This window comes from Montipora capricornis, chromosome 12 (genome assembly GCF_036669925.1).
Source record: "Montipora capricornis isolate CH-2021 chromosome 12, ASM3666992v2, whole genome shotgun sequence".
Classification (NCBI taxonomy): Eukaryota; Metazoa; Cnidaria; class Anthozoa; order Scleractinia; family Acroporidae; genus Montipora; species Montipora capricornis.
The window spans coordinates 9,260,231-9,267,730 of record NC_090894.1 but is presented as its reverse complement, the minus strand read 5'-3'; the positions used below and the strand labels follow the sequence as shown (position 1 = coordinate 9,267,730).

At 37.4% G+C, this 7,500-nt stretch overlaps 1 protein-coding gene across 5 annotated transcripts in view; it reads right to left on the bottom strand.

Annotated features, from left to right (window-relative positions):
- Positions 1–5,869, bottom strand: part of LOC138026584 (tetratricopeptide repeat protein 28-like) — a 17,672-nt gene extending 11,803 nt beyond the window's left edge. For 2 of the 5 annotated variants that reach the window (XM_068873990.1, XM_068873989.1), the window contains exons 1-6: positions 4,686–4,738; positions 3,816–3,865; positions 2,721–2,770; positions 2,291–2,343; positions 1,969–2,021; positions 1,122–1,171 (exon numbers count right to left, since the gene is read on the bottom strand). The gene's annotated coding sequence lies outside the window, so the exon portion shown is untranslated. Of the gene's footprint in view, positions 1–1,121; positions 1,172–1,968; positions 2,022–2,290; positions 2,344–2,720; positions 2,771–3,815; positions 3,866–4,685; positions 4,739–5,006; positions 5,063–5,287 lie in introns of those variants that run through there. The other 3 variants (XM_068873991.1, XM_068873993.1, XM_068873992.1) reach the window with 3 other exon arrangements.
- Positions 5,870–7,500: the final 1,631 nt, after the last annotated feature.

Below are 7,500 nucleotides of genomic sequence, written 5' to 3'. Positions count from 1 at the left end.
TGAGGCGAAGTTTAGGTCTGAAAATTTGCTAGAAAATGGAAATAAAAATCGATAAAACTTACCATGTGGTGAGCTGTTGTTGTCTTTAATACGTACACGAAGTTTCGGGAAAAATGGTCCCCGTTCACCTTCCTTCATAGTATAGTGACAAGGTAGGAGACAGAAGCCAGCTTAAGGACTCCGATCAACCCAAAACAAGCACGATTTTTTTTCGTGAAAATCGAATCCAGTCGCTAAATAAACACGCCAGGTTCGTGGAACAGGAATTTTTCTAAACCATGAATCCACTGAAGCATCTCCAGGTAGCAACGCGAAGCCACCAGGCTCCGTAGAACTTGTAAGTTGACCTGCTAAAATGGCGGCCCGAAAGCGTTGTCCTCGCGAAGTGTCCAATTCAAAATGGCACTGAACTCGGGACGCCTGGTGACGAGTATAATAAGTTCTGGAGGGAGGGGGGTCCCAAATTGCTAAAAAAAAACAAACTCACTGAGCAATCTGGGACTCCCCTCCCTCCAGGGTGACAAATATTCCTCTCGTCACCAGGCGTCCCTAGTTCAGTGCCAGTTTGAATTGGGCACTTCGCGAGGACAACGCTTTTAGGCCCCCATTTTAGCAGGTCAACTTACAAGTTCTACGGAGCCTGGTGGCTTCGCGTTGCTACCTGGAGATGCTTCAGTAGATTCATGGTTTAGAGAAATTCCTGTTCCACGAACCTGGCGTGTTTATTTAGCGACTGGACTCGATTTTCACGAAAAAAATCGTGCTTGTTTTGGGTTGATTGGAGTCCTTAAGCTGGCTTCTGTCTCCTACCTTGTCACTATACTATGAAGGAAGGTGAACGGGGACCATTTTTCTCGAAACTTCGTGTACGTATTAAAGACAACAACAGCTCACCACATGGTAAGTTTTATCGATTTTTATTTCCATTTTCCAGCAAATTTTCAGACCTAAACTTCGCCTCATATTTTCTCTATATTTTAATACCTATATGACGCACACAGTGAGCCTGGGTTACCTGTGATGAGACATGATGTGATTCTCGATGCAACTGAGCAAAGAACAGAAAGCAGTATAGTTCGATCAAACAACAATTAAATAATTAATTAGGAGTGTCTCATTACCTTGCAATGTCCTCGTTGGAACGGACTGAGCAGAAACCCAAGGAATCCAGCTACAAATGAATGAATGGATAACCAATATCGGTGGATTGTTTGCGTGCGTGCGCGCATCAGTTACAACTGAATGACCGTGAACGTTTTACAAACTTTATGTAAAAAGAACAACATATACTTTCAAGCATTAATTTAAAGTATTAGAGAGCACAACAGGAAGGAAGTAAAACGTAGTCAGAACTGGTTGATTACAAATCAGGCCACTTTTAGGTCAACAAGAATTAAGGCATGATCACTTGATACTGATTGGTTCACAATTGCTCAGTAAGAGCAAGGGAGGTTACAAGAGAATCTTTCTTCCAGATTCTAACTCTGATATAAACATATGATATGCAATGAAGTAAGGGAAAAATTCTGATTTAGAAATGATACCAAGAGACCTCGAATACTAATCCAAGATAACACACACAAAAATAATAATAATTTCTTCGTAAAAGCATTTAATGTTAAGACCATCACTCACTTACTTCTATTTGAAATCGGACTCTTCTCCTTTTTGCCGGGCTTAGCTTTAAAAATCAAGCAAACTGTCTTTCTAATATGAGAACTTATTGCAGCAGGTCTTAGCTTCGACTCCTGCCAAGGGGAATTCGGATTTATTCAGAGTAACCCCGAGCCTCAACCGATTGAAAAAAATATCTCTTTATGGAGCAAGTTCAAACCAGTTCCAATTACATCCAACTTTTATTTTATTATTTTTATTTTTTATTTTCAATTGGATGTAATTGGAACTGGTTTGCATAGCATGAGTCATTTATTCATAAGAAAAAGATACAAATAAAAATAAACGACTTACCAGCGTTGGTCCAAACGGATCCTTTTCAAAAGCCAAAGGTTCGTCTCGTAACTCTAGAAATTTCAATTTGATGTGGTTATCTACTGCCAAGTCTCTCGGTAAAGCATTATCTTGGGGGATATAACTTTTTTTAACACAAATAAATTATGCCTACCCAAGCACCGGGGATCGATATCAAATGAATGTAAATAAAAAAGGCTGAAGACTGAGACGTCACTTACTTACTTTCTCGTTGTGCAAGGAAAGAATAGAGGGTAGCATAGTTCGATGAAACGACAAACAAATAACTTATTACACTCAGCAAGCTAATATTACTAAATACCTTTGCAATGTTCCTCTTTTCAACCTTTTGAGCAGGAATATTAATGAATCTGGCTGCAAATAAATTAACGGATAAGCAATATTGGGTGCATCATTCGCAACTGATCATGAGTGACGGTGATCACTTCAGAAAATAAACATACAGCATTCTAAAAGAAGAGGGGTTAAAACTGATCTAAAAACGTTAAAAAACTACATTTTCAGCCGCCTTCTGCGACCTTCTTCAGAGAAATGTACTCAGCAAGTTACGGAATGCAAATATATAGAAGAGATGTTATTGTTCGTTGCTCCTAACTTGATCCAAACTGAGTCACTTAAGTCACTAACTTGATCCAAACTGAGTAAAGAGAAGTCATCAGAACTGGTTTTAAATTATCACACAAAAATTACTTGTTCGTGTTATTAAGAAACAGTAACAGTGAGCAACTTACCAAATGGATGCTAATTATCGATGCGAGGTCCTCCACGACAAGAATTGACTCTGCAAAATTTTATAATTTAAAGTGGTTATCCATGCATTATCGAATCTTGTACGAAAACTTTTAACTTTCTTAACACAAATCATTTATGCCTAGTAGGCAATAAAGTAGAACTGATGCAGAAAGCTGAAAGGTTCTTAAGAGAAGTAACAAATGGAGGAGGAAAAATAAGAAGTCATTTCACACTCGAGCAAACTGCGCAACTGATTAGAAAGGCACTTCAAATTGAACACGGATCGAGATGAAATGACTGTTCCATTGCTCCAAACAACTGATGGTTTCGTTCCGGGAGGCTCAAAGTTGTCATGGAAACCATACATACAAGGCTCTGGTCTTGCTTAGCGTAAAATAAATTTAAAAGGAAGGAGACATTACGGATTTGTTGTGGCTGAAAATTTCAATGCATTCTTACTCGCCATTTGCTTTGTGCGGACACCCTCCATTTTGAGTCTAAGCGGATTAAACAACTAAAACCTTCTCTGTTCAGGAACATTTCAAGATACATCATTTACTTACTCTCTCAATGTGTAAGGAAAGAATGCAGGGCAGTATATAGTTCCGCGATCATACAAGAAACAAATAATTTATTACACCCCTCAAGCTAATATTATTAATTACCTTGCAATGTTCCTCGAATCGTTACAAGCTCTTAAGCAGGAATAATGGATCCCACCATAAATGAATTCATGGTAAGCCAAATTGGTAAATTGTTTGCGTGCATGCGTCAATCACAACCAGGAGCTTCTGAATAATCGTGATCACTCCAGGAAATAAACAATTAGAGATAAAAGGAATGTGTGCCGACATAGTTACTAACTTTAATCCAAAGTACAGAGAAAACGTAACAACAGGAGGCCAGTAGAAAATATTCAGATTTGGTTTTACTACGCATACATTGCTTGCTCTCGTAATGAAACAATAAGTAACAGTGAAAACTTTAAAGCTGATGAGACATTATGCGATTTTCGATGCAACTGAGCGAAGAACAGAAAGCAGTATAGTTCGATCAAACAACAAACAAATAATTAATTTAGAGTGTTTCATTACCTTGCAATGTCCTCGTTGGAACGGACTGAGCAGAAACCCAAGGAATCCAGCTACAAATGAATTAATGGATAAGCAATATCGGTAGATTGTTTGCGTGCGCTCTTCAGTTACAACTGAATGACCGTGAACGTTTTACAAACTTTATATAGAAACAACACAGATATACTTTCAAGCATTAATTGAAAGTATAGAGAGCACAACGGGAAGCAAGTAAAACGTAGTCAGAACTGGTTGATTACCCATCAATTACTTGTTCATTTCCCAAGTTTTTCAAATACAGGCGAAAATTACTGAAAGCTGATTGGCTGAGAAAGAATGCATTATTTTATTAATCAGGAAGGCACTTTTAGGTCAACAAGAATTAAGGCATGATCACTTGATCCTGGTTGGTTGACAATTGCTCAGTAAGAGCAAGGGAGGTTACAAGAGAACCTTTTCCAGATTCTAACTCTGATATCAACATATAATATGCAATGAAGTAAGGAAAAAATTCTGATTTAGAAAAAATAACAAGAGACCTCGAATACTAATCCAAGATAACACACAAAAAAATTTCCTCATAAAAGCATTTAATGTTAAGCCCATCACTCACTTACTTCTATTTTAGATCGCATTCTCCTCTTTTTTGCTGGGCTTAGCTTTAAAAATCAAACAATTTGACTTTCTAAGATGAGAACTTATTGCAGAAGGTCATAGCTTCGACTCCTGCCAAGGGGAATTCGGATTTATTCCGAGTAACCCCGAGCAGGCTCAACCGATTGAAAAAAAAATGTCTCTTCATGGAGCAAGTTGGATGTAATTGAAACTGGTTTGCATAGCATGAGTCATTTGTTCATATGATAAAGATATAAGTAAAAATAAACTACTTACCAGTGTTGGTCCAAACGGATCCTTTTCAAAAGCCAAAGTTTCGTCTCGGAACTAAAAAAATTTTAATTTGATGTGGTTATCTACTGCCAGGTCTCTCGGTAAAGCATTATCTTGGGGGATATAACTTTCTTAACACAAATAAATTATGCCTACCCAAACACCGGGGATCGAGATGAAATGAATGTGAATAAAAAAAGCTGAAGACTGATACATCACTTACTTACTTTCTCGTTGTGCAAGGAAAGAATAGAGGGTAGCATAGTTCGATGAAACGACATACAAATAACTTATTACACCCAGCATGCTAATATTACTAAATACCTTGCAATGTTCCTGGAGCTTTACAAACTTTTGAGCAGGAATGTTAATGAATCCGACTGCAAATAAATTAATGGATAAACAATATTGGGTGCATCATTCGCAACTGATCACGAGCGACTGTCATCACTTTAGAAAATAAACATAAAGGAATTCTTACAAAGTCATTAACTTGATCCAAACTGAGTAAAGAGAAAACTACCGCAAAAGTCATCAGAACTGGTTTATCACACATAAATTACTTGTTCGTGTTATTAAGAAATGAGTAACAGTGAGCAACTTACCAATTGGATGCTAATTATCGATGCGAGGTCCTCCACGTCAAGAAGTGACTCTGCAAAATTTTATAATTTAATCGTAGTTTGGTTATCCATGCATTGTCGAATCTTCAATGTACGAGAACTTTTAACTTTCTTAACACGAATCATTTATGCCTAGTGGGCAAAAAGAGTAGAACTGATGCAGAAAGCTGAAAGGTTCTTAAGAGAAGTAACAAATGGAGCAGGAAAAACAAGAAGTCATTTCACACTCGAGCAAACCGTCTGCGCAACTGATCATTGACTGATTAGAGAGGCACTTCAGGTTGAACACGGATGGAGATGAAATGACTGTTCCATTGCTCCAAACAACTGATGGTTTCGTTCCGAGAGGCTCAAAGTTGTGATGGAAACCATACATACAAGGCTTTGGTTTTGCTTAGCTTAAAATAAAACTTAAAGGCGAGTAGACATTACGGTTTTAGTTGTGGCTGAAATTTTCAATGCATTCTTACACGTCATTTGCTTTGTGCGGACACCCTCCATTTTGAATCTAAGCGGATTAAAAAACTAAAACCTTCTCTGTTCAGGAACATTTCAAGATACATCATTTACTTACTGTCTCAATGTGCAAGGAAAGAATGCAGAGCAGTATATAGTTCCGCGATCACACAAGAATCAAATAATTTATTACACCCCTCAGGCTAATATTATTAATTACGAGACACTGAAAAACGCACACTGCAGACTGTGCAGACCGTCTGTAAAATGAAAATTCGGTTAGCCTGAATTAGGCCTAAATAACATTCTGTTAGCCTAATTAGGCCTAAATAACATTCAGGTTAGCCTGTTTACGGTTAGCTCTCAATAATAGTGAGGGTAGCGCCATATTTTACCCCTGGTCTGCACCGGCGGTCTGCACAGTTTGCAGTCTGCGTTTTGGGGTGTCCGATTTAATTACCTTGCAATGTTCCTCGAATCGCAGTACAAGCTCTTAAGCAGGAATAATGAATCCCGCCATAAATGAATTATTGGTAAGCAAAATTGGTAAATTGTTTGCTACATGCGTCAGTCACAACCAGGAGCTTCTGAATAACCGTGACCATTCCAGGAAATAAACAAATAGACATAAAAGGAATGTGTGCCGACATAGTTACTAACTTTAATCCAAAGTACAGAGAAAACATAACAACAGGAGGCCAGTAAAAAATATTTAGATTTGGTTTTATTACGCATACATTACTTGTTCCTAATGGTTATTAAACAATGAGTAAAAGCGGAAACTTTAAAGCTGATAAGACTGTGTGATTCTCGATGCAACTGAGCAAAAAACAGAAAGAAGCATAGTTCGATCAAACAACAAACAAATAATTAATTAGGATTGTCTCATTACCTTGCAATGTCCTCGTTGGAACAGATTGAGCAGAAACCCAAGGAATTCATAAATGAATTAATGGATAAGCAATATCCGTGGCTTGTTTGCGTGCGTGCGTCATGATCAGTTACAACTGAATGACCGTGAACGTTTTACAAACTTTATGTAAAAACAACACCGGTCACACCGATATACTCTCAAGCATTAATTTAAAGTATAGAAAACACAACAGGAAGCAAGTAAAACGTAGTCAGAACTGGCTGATTACGCATCAATTACTTGTTCGTCTTACTAAGTTTTTTTTTAATTACGGGGCAAAACTACTGAATGCTGATAGGCTGAGACAGATGGCATTTTTTGTTAATGTCGAGAGTACTTTTGGTTATCAAGAAAGCAGGATTACTTGATATTGATTGGTTAACAGTTGCTCTGCAAGAGAAAGCGAATTTTTTTTTTACATTATGACTCTCATTGAACTGATGAAAAGCTTGTTTGCTGTAATTTTAAGATTAAAGTGTTATTTGAACCGATTTTTTGGCCAGTTGAGTTGATAGTCATTTTTCATGGTAGTGAGCGAGCTTCCCTCAATAATTTTGCCATTAATGTAATAAACATGTCATCGCAATGTGCGATTACATATATTGAGCATTGAGTAGTGAAGAGCAAATTAAAGCTTTCGGTTCAAAGGGATGCTAATTGATGTGAGGTCAGCAATTGGCTTTCTCAACAAACACAAATGACTCTGCTATTATAATTTGATGTGTTTATTACATGATCTAGTCTCATGATAAAACAATCACTTTATGGATAGGTTTCTTCTTTTACAAACGCAATTCAATTAAACTTGCGAATATTTTTAAGTAAG